The sequence below is a fragment of the Periplaneta americana genome, chromosome 7 (assembly GCF_040183065.1).
Source record: "Periplaneta americana isolate PAMFEO1 chromosome 7, P.americana_PAMFEO1_priV1, whole genome shotgun sequence".
Lineage (NCBI taxonomy): Eukaryota > Metazoa > Arthropoda > Insecta > Blattodea > Blattidae > Periplaneta > Periplaneta americana.
The window spans coordinates 31,818,513-31,831,143 of NC_091123.1; the positions used below are offsets into that span (position 1 = coordinate 31,818,513).

General features: G+C 35.2%; 1 long non-coding RNA gene across 1 annotated transcript; it reads right to left on the reverse strand.

The window, feature by feature from the left end:
• Nucleotides 1-8,739: 8,739 nt before the first annotated feature.
• On the reverse strand, nucleotides 8,740-9,771 carry LOC138702690 (uncharacterized). Its single transcript, XR_011332859.1, has 3 exons — nucleotides 9,616-9,771; nucleotides 9,430-9,511; nucleotides 8,740-9,326 (listed from the first exon to the last, which is right to left on the reverse strand). It is a non-coding gene; the product is annotated as an uncharacterized lncRNA (long non-coding RNA).
• Nucleotides 9,772-12,631: the final 2,860 nt, after the last annotated feature.

Below are 12,631 nucleotides of genomic sequence, written 5' to 3' on the forward strand. Positions count from 1 at the left end.
ATACACTCAGACAAATTTTAGATAAAACTAATGAATACAATGTAACGACACACCAGCTATTCATTGACTTCCAAATGGCATATGATACTATTAATAGGAAACTACTATATCAAGCAATGGCAGCATTGAAAATACCTAATAAACTCATTACACTAGCCCAGATGACAATGAAAGAAACTATAAACTGTATTAAGATTTATCAGGGGAATCTGAAACCAGCACAGGTATAAGACGAGGAGCTGCATTGGCCTGCTTGCTATTTAACATAGCCTTGGAGAAAGCGATAAGAGAATCAGGAATACAGACAACTAACACAATATATTATAAGTCTGTTCATGTTCTGGCATTCGCAGACGACTTAGATATTATTGCTAGGTCACAGAAAGCACTAGAAGAGGCATTTATCTCCCTGCAAAAGGCAGCAAAGATAATGGGATTGAGAGTTAATGAGAGCAAGACTAAATACATGATCTCCAGCCGTAAAGAAAATTAATAAAGCACCAACTTATCTTACAATTGAAAATTACAAATTTGAATATGTAAAAAACTGTATATATCTTGGCTCCATGTTCAATAATGACAACGACACCAGTCTTGAAATTAAGAGAAGAATATCTATAACAAATAAATGTTACTTTGGACTACTGAAATATATTAAATCGAAATTTTTAACCATCTCAACTAAAATAAGAATATATAAGACGCTTATTAGGCCGGTGTTGACATATGCCTCGGAAACTTGGACTATGAACAAATAGGACATCAGAAGACTTAGTATCTTCGAGAGGAAAATTCTGAGAGCAATTTATGGACCCGTCAAAATAAATAATGAATGGAGAATTAGATATAATAAAGAATTATACAACCTGTTCAAGGAGCCAGATGATATAACAGTTATTAAAATTAGTGGGCTGGACACCTGGTAAGAATAGACGATACTAGACCCGCTAAAAGAGCCTTTACATCCAATTCTGGAGGAAGCAGATCCAAAGGAAGCAGAGCAGATGGGAGGATAATGTATACGAAGATGCCAACTTTATTGGTGCACGAATGTGGACAGTCAAGCCAGAAGTAGAGACGGCTGGAATAAAATACTGAGGAAGGCTAGGACTCTCAATGAGTTGTTGAGCCAATGATGATGATGATGATGAATTCGTGAAACACTACTGAACACCAGTACACTTGGAATCTAATAAATCTTGCTATGAATTTGGGAAAAAATCTATTCAACACTTCAGTTTTTATTCCTGCCCTATAGGATTGAGAATGAAGCCAGTCCTCAAGTAAAATTACTTAAAAAATCACTGCCAGTCTTCTATAAACCCTGACTAAAATTTGGAAATTTATGCAATGCTAGAGATCTTATTGCAACCATCCAAGTTTAGTACGAAGTCGTGAATTACTTTTCAGAACAATGACAACAACTACAACAGCAAGAATGATGACAGCAATGACGACAACGACAATGACGACAGTAACAACGATGACGACAACGGTAATGACAACAACGATGATAGCAACAACGACAATGACAACAATGACAGCAACGACAACGACAATGACAACAATGATGACAACAACAACGACGACAACTACAATGATAACAATGACAGCAACAACGACAGCAATGACAACAACGACAATGACAATAACAATGACAGCAACAACGATGACAACGACAATGACAACGACGACAGAAACTGGGACGACAGTGACAACAATGACAATGACAACAATGATGACAGCAACAAGGACAACAACGACAATGCCAACAACAATGACAGCAACAACGACAACGACAATGACAACAACAATGACAGCAACAACGACAATGACAACGATGACAGCAACAACGACAATGACAATGACAACAAGGATGACGACAACAACGATGACAGCAACAACGACAACGACAACAACGACAATAACAACGATGACAGAAACAATGACAACGACAACAACGACAATGACAATGACAACAACGATGCCAGCAACATCGACGACGACAACGACAACAATAACAAAGCAGAGGAGACCTACAATTCCAATTTTTCTACTTACAAATATTTATGCATGAGCTCAGTTATTAATGTAGCTTTATGGCTTGTAGATTAAGTCACATTTGTATGAAATCAGTAAACAAAGACACTGTCAGTTTGTATAAGATTTGGCATCAATTCAGCAACAACTATCCAGGACTACAGTCCTTATTGCAGCTGTCCATGTGTCAGTATGAAGTCATCAAAGATTATTCAACACCACTATACCTATACAAACATGAGAATGTAATAAATCTTGTACGGAGTTTGTAAAATATTTATGCTACATTTAAGTCATCATTCCTGCCCTGTAAGCATAAACATAAAGTAAGTTATTATGAATAATCACTCATCTAAATGAAAGTCAGTGTTGTATAAGTTCTGGCATTTGTTTAGCAATGATTATCCAACAGACCCAATTGCAACTCTTACTGCCCTATAGGAATGGTTGAAAAGTAATGTCCCATGTAAAACTATTAAAAAAAAAAAACACTGTCAGGGTTGTATAGCCTCTGCCCTAATTTTTGCAACACTAGAGTCCTTACTTCTTCTGTCCAAGTGTAAGTATGAAGTCGTGAATAACTTTTCAAAGCAACAACACTAAAAAAAAAAGAAAAAGAAAAAAGAAAGGGGGGGGGGACATACAATTACAAGTAAGATTAGTGATTAAATTTCCAACTTCTTTACTGTGTTAATATTTAGCATTTACCTCAGCTGACTAGTTTCCAAGTCCCTAGTGCTGCACTATCCAAGACAATAGCGCGGAATCTCCACTAGGCTTTGAACGATGAAGCACAAGACTTCGAAACCAGCCAGCTAAGGTAAATCCTGAATATCAATCCAGTAAAGAAGTTGGAAATTTAATCAGTGATATGGAAATGTTTAAAGTGTATATAGAAAAATTAAAATTATAAATTCTTTACTATTGTAGATATTTATGCAAGAGCTCAGTTGGTAATGCAGCTTTACAAGTTGTAGATTGAGTCATTTTTTAATGTAAAATCAGCAAACAAAACACTGTCAGTGTTGTATAAGTACTGGCATGAATTTACCAACCACTATCCAGGATTTGAGTCCATACTACAGCTGTCCATATGTCAGCATGAAGTCATCAAAAATATTAAATACCATTACACCTATACAAACATGAGAATGTAAAAAATCTTGAATGGAATTTCGAAAATATCCATACATCATTCCTGATCTATAGATATGAGGATAATAAAGTAATTCATTTTGGGAAATTACAAATCAAAATCTATGTCAGTGTTGTATAAGTCCTGGCATGAATTTAGCAATCATTATGCAAAACTAGAAACCATATTTAGCTGTCAAATTTTCTGTATGAATTCGTGAAGCACTGCTGAACACCAGTAGGCCTACACTTAAGAAAACAGTAGAATCTAATAAATCTTACTAAGAATTTGATAAAAAATGTATTCTATACTTCAGTTGTCATTCCTGCCCTGTACGATTGAGTGTAATATCATTTGTCATGTAAAATTACTTAAAAATCAATGTCAGTCTTGTATAAACCCTGCCTAAAATTTTGAAAAATTTATGCAACACTAGAATCCTCATTACAGCTGTCCAAGTATGAGTGTCAAGTCGTGAATAATTACTTTTTAAAGCAACAACACCAAAAAAGAAAGAAGCATGGAAGACATACAATTCCACGTCCTTTTCTATTGTAGAAATTTATGCATGAGCTTTATGAGTTGTAGATTGTCATTTTTATGTAAAATCGGCAAACAAATGCACTGTCAGTGTTGTATAAGTCCTGGCATGAATTTAGTAACCATAATATAAGACTAGAGTCCCTACTGCAGCTGTCCATGTGTTAGTATGAAGTAGTCAAAGATTATTCATCACCACTACACCTATACAAATCATGAGAAAGTAAAAAATTTGCATGGAATTTGGAAAATAGCTTTTTTCTCTAACCTGGTACTGTCACCTTATTCAACTTTGTATTTAGAAGTTTGGACACTGCTCACTGTTACAATTTTGCTTACACCTGCACCACTGTTATCAACCTATCAACTTTTATTCAACAAGCGAGAGCACACGAAGCATGGGAATGTAATAAATCTTAGTACGAATTTTAAAAAAATATTAGCAGCGCACAAAGGTTCAGTTGGTAATACATCTGTGAAAATATTAGCGTCAAGTCATTCATCATGTAAAACTTAAAACGAAAGTATGGCCTACGTACATGAAGTCAGCGACTTATATTATTATTGTAATTCTTGTCGTCTTTCTTATCATTATCCTTTTTGTGATTATCGTGCTCTATGACCTGATTATTTTGATACTTGTTGACCTTGTCATTGTCCTTATGTTGTTCTTTATCATAGTTCTTGTATCTTTGTCATTGTCTTTATTTTGGTTATTTGTTCTTTTTATTTTCCTTTTTTCTTTTAATTTAAAGATGTGTATTTCGATAATAGCACTTGGGTACTAATGGCTCATTCTTCACCCCATAAGGTTTAAATCAACCCAAAAGACCGCAATGCGACAGCAAACTTTGCGATATGTCTGGGTTTAATTTCCTGAAAATCCTCTGAGGACAATATGTTTCCCAAGATACCGGTAATGACACCTGATTAGGCTTATACCCGGGCAATCCAGCAAAATTGCGTATGATATTCCACATGACTTTTCCTAATCAATTGGGCATCAAGGATTATACCTATATATTTAAATTATTTATTTAAAACTATGTCCTCATCATATAAGGAAACTCTTGGTATATTTCCCTTTTTTTGGTCATGGCCTCTGTCATAATCTTTATCATAGTCCTTATTGCAGTGTTTATTGTGGTCTGTATCATGATACTTATCATGGTCCTTGTTGTAGAATCATCGTTTTTGTGGTCCTTCTCTTTGTCGTGATCATTGTAATTTCCACATCCCGCAAGTGACTTTTGTATTATAACACACTCATAAATAAATATAAATAATCACAAAACACATCTGATAAAATTTTGCACTGGTGTGTACTTTGGAATACGGTAGTCACAACAAAAGTGGGATTTGATTGAAAATATGCATGAACCGCCAAATTTAGTCCTGCATGGCTATGTCTATAATGTATCTCATACAATGCAATTCCCGGATAAACTGACTCATAGATACCAATTATAACCGAAATCCGTATAACAGATTAGGAAAAACTGTTGCACACAAATAGGTGGCATTAGGAAACCTTAATTGTGCGTTTCTGTGAAAATCTAGAAATAGTTGTTTGACAGTGCAAGAATACCTTGTCTTTCTCTGTTCTTTCTATAATGGAAAACTGAAAGCAATTTACTTTTAAATAATCGTCACGTGTATCACTTGTAAGTAATTCAACAGTTCATAGTATAAATACTCGTCAAAAAATTACTTTATCGGCAAGTCTATCATACTATCAAAAAGGAGTGAGTTATATGGCAGTAACAATGTTTAATAGCCTCCCTATGGATATAAAAAATCTAACTTAAAACTTTTGTAGCCTATACAGGATGATTCACGACTAACGACCCGCACTTTAGGAATCAATTCTACAGGCTATTTTGGCATAAAATGTCATATGAACACTTAAGAAATTACAGCTGATTGAATCCTACGAATGGGTGCTGGACCCTTAACTCATTTCACCGGAATTATTACCTTCACTTCATTCAGACGCTAAATAACCTAAGATGTTGATAGGGTCGTAAAATAACTCACTAATCCTACGAATATAGCAGTAGTCTTGAATAGAACTAGGAATTATGCACTTGAAATACAAAAAAATATCAATTGAAACTACTGTACTACAGCAATCACAAAATAAACATAGCTCAATTTGAAACACAAAATAAAGATACCTCAGTTTGAAACACAAAACAAACATACCACAGTTGGAAGCGGATGTTGCCTCGTCCACTTCGATGTCCTTGGCCGCACGCATGTGAATGGCATGCACGTAGCATTCCGTGCCTTGGCACGGCTGTACCTGAAAATCACCTGACCTATCTTTCCTTTTCCCCCGTACTTCACCCTCCATCTAGTTTAATTTCCTATGTTTCTATTATGACGCAACTCAAAAGCCTGATACACATTAAGACGTTCGGATTTTTATAAATAATTTTCAAACTAATAATAATCGAACTCATGCTCATATGACATTTTATGCTGAATATCACCTATAGAACCGATTCCTAACGTGACCTGTATAACTGATACTAACGCTTTAGTATATTTAAACTAGACTGTGACTATGAATTAAGACTTTGACTTTGTAGTACTATTACGATTTGTTAACATGTTCCTATCTTGTCTCTGAAGTGATATACGGATACAATACAATACAAAGATACTGATATTTCAAAGAGTAACACTTTACCAAATCCAGTCCAGGTGGCGAGAGCCTCTACCTGCAAAGAATAAACATTTCCCATTACACAAGAGTCAAAACAATACACTATTACAACACCACACTCAACAATTAAAAGTCACAGATATGTCAAGAAGAGGCAGAGGTGAATATTTCAAAATCCACAAAACTTATCCGATTTGTTTGAAATTGATCATGGATGCTAAGTATGTTATTAGTAATGGACATACCAAGTTTCATCTTTCTAAGTACATTAGTTCTGTAAGTATTAATAATTTTATCAAACTTTATATCGTCTGATATAAAATGCTCCATGCACCATATTGTAAGAAATTTTCAATATTTATTTTTATTTATATGTTCAGAGAAGGTATATAAATAATGATAAGTATTAGTTTATTATGGAAATAATATAGTAATACAGTTATCTTGGTTTTAATTTCATACTTTTAAAGGGCACAAAATCAAAAACTAACATCGGAATATCAAAATAAGGATAATAAAAATGGAAAAAACCAAATGTTCATTTTTTCATCAGTTTTGTTCGAAAATTTCACCTCTGCCTCCCCTTAAAAGATATAAACAATAAGAGACTGATATTACAAAAGAGAAGATGGAGGAGATATGAGACATTGCAAATATTAGGGATCTAGATTCAAAATACATGTTTTGACACTCTTTGTCAAGTTGACTCCTAATACCCCAAGCACTTCATACAGAATCCCTACTCACACCAAAAGTCAGGGAGATATGAGTGAAGGTATTTACATATCTGATAGGCTACAAATACGAGGGAGAGTCAAAAAGTAACCTTAATAATTGTTTTGTTAATTGCATATGTACAACAAGACTACAAACACTTCATCACTTTTCAACATAGTATAACAGGAACATTTGCATTGAACGTAGTGTTGAAAAGTGATCAAGTGTTTGTAGTCTTACTGTACATATTCAATTAATAAAACAATTATTAAGGTTACTTTTTGACTGTCCTTCATATACTGATGTGCAAATGGCGATACATTGGAAGAAATGTAGTGCCCAAACATTTTTTTAAGAATTAAAAAAACCTGCACTTCCATGAACACCTCAAAAATTAATTTCTTTACATCACCATTATTTTCTCCCTACAATCTCAAAGATGATCAGGTATAATATGAATGCACAAAGACCCCTGACACTCAAGACACCAAGGCAATTTTTCTCCTTCAAGAAAAATTCACTGAGAGTCGACCCCGGGACACCAAAACCTTTGATAATTTACTATTTTATTATTAAAATTTTATACCTCCAACTACTAAAACAGCGTTGTAAATCGTGATTTACGAAAGTATTAAATATATGATTTTGAACATACGACAGTATTTTACTAGGGGTGCGATCCTGCATGAAACTTATTTCAACACCCGTAAACTAAATTTGAATCTTTTGACAAAAAAACATTGCTATTTCAGATTGGAGTTAACATACACAGTAATACATAAAAAAATAATATAGATGTCAGTCTAAAAGACACCTCAAAACAGAGGTCTGCAAACTGGTCATTATGCCAATGAGAGTTGTGATGGTATTGAATACAACCCGCTAAACACAGGGAGCATCAAAGAGACAAAGGAGGCATTTATGTATCAATGATGGTGTACAAAAATTTAGTGTTCTTCAGGTTTCACTGAACTGTTTATAATTTACCTACATACTCTAAGTATTTAAGTTTAAAATTTATATTCTTACATTTGATCTTAATTTTTACTGTGTCAAAAACATATAGCGAGATTATAATAATTGGCTAATATTCCTCTATTACCAAGTAAGTTTTCGTCTTAACTAAAAATGTTCCCAAATGCAAACATAGCTACTATCTTGGCAGCAAATAAAGAAAAGGGATAGATATTTTGCTTTCAGAAGTATCATTTTAAATAAATATAAATCTAACGATTGCATTGTGTTTTCAAATGTGTCAGTCTGTAAATCCGCTTCTTTCAGATAACTGACTCATTCATTCCTTAACAAGTCAACAGGTTCAAAACTTCCCTGGCGAAATGCGGGAATTATCATGTGCTTACTGTTATTACTCGCTACATTCTATGCTGCCCTACGGTTTTAACTTACAATATTTGCCAGAGTAAAGAAAATTAATAATAGTGAAAAAATCTCAGTTTGAGAATATTCCCAAAAACATCCGGAATATTCTCAAATCTCTTCCCCCAGGAACACACCCATATCCCAACACTATGTGGCTCGCAGGTGTTTCATAGAGATTTAGTCAGTTACAACAAATATTCCAATAGTACACAGAAGTAACATTCTTGTAAGACATTGTGATACTCACAGGGGGGAGAAGTCCACCAGCTTTGCATTGGCCAGGCATCTGGGACACGGCAGCACGCGACACTGAATGTCCAAGTCTAATTTGTCTAAGTCCTGGGTTGCGAAATTTGTGACAGTCTAGAAGAGGTTAGTTTAGGCTTTTCATATGTCTTGCATATACGAGTCTGTGATACATTGGATAACGTTAGGTTAGGTTAGTTTAGGTTTCCTTTCATATGTAAATCTGCGACTGATCAGGTTAGTTGAGTTTAGTCTTTTGGTATGTCTTGCATATGCTAAGTAAAGTGAAATGTCCGTTTGGCAATCATTCTGAAGTGTTGTTGTTTAGTCAACTGTCCGAAGAAAGGTTTCAACCTCATAAGTGAGACCAATAAGATATCACTTACGAGGCAACTAAATAAAGGGCAGAAGGGCCAATTCTACCTCTTTATTCTTTCGAAATCCAACTTCTGATATGGTTTTAAGTCAAGTGACGTCTTGTATAAATTCTTCACATTTCAAAGTAAGTTATCTCTCAAAAGTAGTCAATTCTTCCACTGTTTTTGTCAAAAACGTCCTTCAGTGTCGCGTACTATAGAAACCCCGGTCAGGTTCTATCTGGAAAGAAAACAAAAAATAGGTGCACTGTATTTGGACTGTAACAACACATACTTCTGTAGTACATACACGTAATACTCTAGAAAGGCACTGCAATACTCACCGGTCTTCTACGGAGGTATTCTTCTGCGGAGCATCTGGGCCACGGCAGCCTGACATCCAGATGGTTGATTCTGCAGTTCTTCCTTAGAGGCAACAAAACAAAACGGGTACAATGTAGTTGACCAGTCACATCAAGACTTTCAGTAGTACACAGAAGTAAATTCTGGTAAGACACTGCAATACTCACAGGTATTCTTCTCCGGAGATATTCTTCTGCAGGTATTCTCCTCCAGAGATATTCTTCTTTCTTCTGCGGTGGTTTCTTCTTTCTTCTGCACTGGTTTCTTCTTTCTTTTGCAGACTATCTGGGGCATGGCAGCCTGACGTTCAAGTGATTCTGCAGTTCTTCCTTAGAGACAACAAAACAAAACGGGTGCAATGTAATTAACCAGTTACATCAAGAATTTCAGTAGTACACAGAAGTAAATTCTTGTAAGACACTACAATACTTACAGCTTTGTTAGTTATGGTACAGAACTCCAACAATTACAGTCACAGCATTGGGTCGATGTAACGCATCTGCACAGCGTTGGGTAGGTATTCTTCCTGCGATGGTATTCTTCTTTCTTCTGCGGTGATATCTCCTTTCTTCTGCGGTGGTTTCTTCTTTCTTCTGTGGTGGTATTCTTCTGATTCTGCAGTTCTTCCTTAGAGGCAACAAAACAAAACGGGTTAAATGTAGTTGAACAGTTACAACTAAGGAACGAATTTCTATGTAATTAAATATTATTTTTGCATGTGATAAAACACAATTAACAAAGTTATAAATTCCGAACATGAAGTTTCAAGTTTAAAACCTGAATTTTATTTCACATAAAAACACATATTTTCACAAAAAAATATGTAAATACATATTTTCAGGAAATCTATTATAAACACATAAATCTTGGAGTTTTTTTACTTAAATAACTTTTTCACAAGAACTTTTAAACATTTTAAAACTAAATCAATTATGTCACTCAGAAGTATGTTATCTTTTTAAGAATTCTTGGTTGTTTCGAGTTTCTATGCGCTGTGTGGTGTATCTGTGATCCATTTTTGTAATAGTTTCACATCAAGTTCTGAGAACTGCTAGGCAGCATATCAATGTTTTTATTAGAGAATAAATTAACGTGGACAAGGAGGAGAGATCTTGCAACACATAATTAGGAATGTTTATTGTTGCTGAAGATGATTTTATTCCATGCTTTGTTTGTGAAACACAACAGATAAGAGCTCTGGTATGAACATTATTTAATTTAAACAAATTTCTCGTCTCTCGCTCATGTCCATCAAGTAAGGCAATACGTCTTGTTCTGATTCCCTGTTATCAGGCTTCGTCAATCAATATCCTTCAAGATATACTGAAAGATGGTTGTCTAAAAAACGATTTGGCTTTCCTATTAGCAAATCTAAGCTTTTTATGTGACTCCATAAAAAAAACTCGAAACATCCAAAAACCTGTTGTCTGAAACAGGGAGATGCGTGCCATGAAAATTAAACTAGACTCACTACCAGGTTCAGAAGTACAAGAACTAAGGGACAAATTCCAGAATGTGTTTGGGAAAAACAGTGGATATAAAAAAATGTATGAAGTTGCTCAAGTATTGGAGGGTGTGTCTGTAGGTGAAATTGACGGTGTAGGTGTTTGTGACATTCCTCTTTTTAAAAATGCATGTCTGACGTCCTGTGATGTGGAAAGATCGTTTTCACAGTATAAATCATTGTTCAGAGATAATCGGCATGCATTTGTGATGGAGAATTTGGAAATGACCTTTGTTGTTCACTGCAATTCTCGGCCAACTACTAGCACTCAAGTGTGGTTGGTTAGTACCTAGTAACATTTTTTTTTCCAAGCTGAGTAAAGTATTTTTGTCATATTTAAAATATATATATATATATATATATATTTTTTTTTTTTATTTTTAGCAAATATTTTCGTACTTTTTAGCACATAAAATTAAATATGTTGTTGTTGTTGTTTTCTAATGCCAGGCATTTGACAATAAAGTCATTTGACCTCTTGCACTCCAATATTTTTCAACGATATTATCATAACCAGCCACTGAAGCACAGATTTTGAGGTGTTCCGAATCCATTTCTTGCTTTGAGTTGCACAATGGGCAGTTAGGGGACTGATATATTCCAATTCTATGCAGGTGTTTGATATATTTAAATTTTTAGCACATAAACATCCACTCCCTAGTTACAACAAGGACTTCAGTAGTACACAGAAGTAAATTCTGGTAAGACACTGCAATACTTACAGCTTTGTTAGTTATGGTGCAGAACTCTATCAATTAAGACAGAACACAGCATTGGGTCGACATAGCGCATCTGCACAGTGTTGGGCAGGTATTCTTCCTGCGGTGGTTTCTTCTTTCTTGTTTCTTCTTTCTTCTGCGGTGGTATTCTTCTGATTCTGCAGTTCTTCCTTAGAGGCAACAAAACAAAACAGGTGAAATGTAGTTGAACAGTTACAACAAGGATTTCAGTAGTACACAGAAGTAAATTCTGGTAAGTCACTGCAATACTTACAGCTTTGTTAGTTATGATGCAGAACTCCATCAATTACAGAACACAGCATTGGGTCGACATAACGCATCTGCACAGCGTTGGGCAGGTATTCTTCCTGCGGTGGTTTCTTCTTTCTTCTGCGGTGGTTTCTTCTTTCTTGTTTCTTCTTTCTTCTGCGGTGGTATTCTTCTGATTCTGCAGTTCTTCCTTAGAGGCAACAAAACAAAACAGGTGAAATGTAGTTGAACAGTTACAACAAGGATTTCAGTAGTACACAGAAGTAAATTCTGGTAAGTCACTGCAATACTTACAGCTTTGTTAGTTATGATGCAGAACTCCATCAATTACAGAACACAGCATTGGGTCGACATAACGCATCTGCACAGCGTTGGGCAGGTATTCTTCCTGCGGTGGTTTCTTCTTTCTTCTGCGGTGGTTTCTTCTTTCTTGTTTCTTCTTTCTTCTGCGGTGGTATTCTTCTGATTCTGCAGTTCTTCCTTAGAGGCAACAAAACAAAACAGGTGAAATGTAGTTGAACAGTTACAACAAGGATTTCAGTAGTACACAGAAGTAAATTCTGGTAAGTCACTGCAATACTTACAGCTTTGTTAGTTATGATGCAGAACTCCATCAATTACAGAACACAGCATTGGGTCGACATAACGCATCTGCACAGCGTTGGGCAGGTATTCTTCCTGCGGTGGTTT